This window comes from Osmerus eperlanus, chromosome 18 (assembly GCF_963692335.1).
Source record: "Osmerus eperlanus chromosome 18, fOsmEpe2.1, whole genome shotgun sequence".
Lineage (NCBI taxonomy): Eukaryota > Metazoa > Chordata > Actinopteri > Osmeriformes > Osmeridae > Osmerus > Osmerus eperlanus.
The window spans coordinates 10711711-10713510 of NC_085035.1; the positions used below are offsets into that span (position 1 = coordinate 10711711).

The 1800-nt window shown below is 42.3% G+C and overlaps 1 long non-coding RNA gene across 1 annotated transcript; it reads left to right on the forward strand.

Moving 5' to 3' along the window:
• The first annotated feature begins 320 nt into the window (after positions 1-320).
• Positions 321-1199, forward strand: LOC134038915 (uncharacterized). Its single transcript, XR_009932704.1, has 3 exons — positions 321-428; positions 560-730; positions 974-1199. It is a non-coding gene; the product is annotated as an uncharacterized LOC134038915 (long non-coding RNA).
• The last annotated feature ends 601 nt before the right edge of the window (positions 1200-1800 follow it).

A 1800-nucleotide genomic window follows, 5' to 3' on the forward strand; every position in this document is an offset into this window, starting at 1 on the left:
TCCAAAATGTGCGTAGGCCTACGGGAGGGTCAGAGTTTGCGTGGAGGACCGCACATTCTCTCGTCAAGTTTGTTTTTTATAAATCACAACCTTTGCGTGGAAAGTGGCGTACGCACATTTTCAGCCCCGTTTTGTGCGTACGCAAGCTTTATAAATGAGACCCCAGGGCACTCATTAGGTTCAGGACAGAAAATGAGGAGCAATTTACTAAAAAGAAATATGCATCCAAGCAGCTATATGAGTGAGTGACCCGGTTGTTGTTTTCCAATGAACAATGAATATCTCTGATAATTCCTGTAACCAGAGCCTAATCTACATCATTGTTTGTTGTCTGAGACAAGACACTGATCAAACAGCTGGGCCTGGAGGGAAAGGTCAATGTACAGCAGGTTGGAAAGAAATGGGAAAATTTAAAAAAGAAATATAAGGTAATTATTCGGTGAGATATATGCTGCATGTTATCGCCATCTGCCTTTTCAAATGAATGCGCAATCTATATATCAGCTTTTCACTTGTGAAAAGTGCGTGCACACACGCACATATATGTTTGCTATTGCAGGATCTGGAAACGCCAAAGACTGGTTCAGGGACTGAAAGCGGGGAGAAAACAGCTGCCAACTGGCCTTTCTACGAGGATATGCATGAAGTTCTCGGTGCCAGACCATGCATAGAGCCCCCTGTATTAGTGGCATCTTTTAATGAAGGCAGTGATGCCACAACATTACTGATGGTAAGTAAGGAAAATACACTAAAATGTATCACTTTTTTATCACTTACATTTAACCGGTGCAAAACTTCAATGGCACCAACATATCTAAGGCCTGAAGTACATGTCATGTCTGTAGATCTCCAAAACATTCAGTCTGAATGGACCTTCGGGCCCTGGTTTACTGCTGTGGCATGCTTGCAGTGTGCACAGGATGTTAATGTGTATGGTACTGAACCAATCTGGTTATTCATTTTCTATGTACAGAACATCGTTGAACCAAGAGAAGATTCTGCCTCCAGTCCTGGTCCTCCAACCACTCCCACTGCTCCTGATCCCACAACACTGTCTCCCAGGAAGAAACGCACGAAGACCAATCATCTACTGGAATTTCTCAAACAGGAATCCGCAAAGGAGCAGAAGAGGCACGAGGAGACTGAAGCCAAAACGGAACGTTTCCTCAGCCTATTTGAGAAGCTAGTTAATAAAATGCCAGAGCAGTTATTTCTTTGTTCTATTCTGTTTCTTACTTATTAGGTTCCTCCGGTAGGAGGGAACCTATTGTTATTGTTGGTATTCTTATTAGGTTCCTCCGGTAGGAGGGAACCTAGTGTTATTGTTGGTATTCTTATTAGGTTCCTCCGGTAGGAGGGAACCTATTGTTATTGTTGGTATTCTTCTTCTTATTATTATTTTTCTTCTCCTTGCGCCCCAATATCTCAAAAAGTCCCTGATCATAAATTTTCTAATTTGGCACATTAATACTACATCCAAGTGGGTACCTCCACACCAAATATGGGCCACATCGGACCATAGGGGGCGCCACAGGCCACGCCCAAAAGTCCGATTTTCAAAGTGATGGCATTTCCACCCCATTGCTCCAATTCTTCTGAAACTTGGTGTGCATGCCTCATTTTTCATGAGGAACAAAAAAGCCTCAAGGACCCATAAGGTCCGCCATGATGGATTTTCCTGTACTGTGATAATTTGGGAAAACCTTCAAAATTCCTCTTCTCTTGAACCAAAGGTGAAATTGACTTGAAATTTGGTACAGATATGTATCATTGACGTATTTAAAAACTTTACTTAAGGCA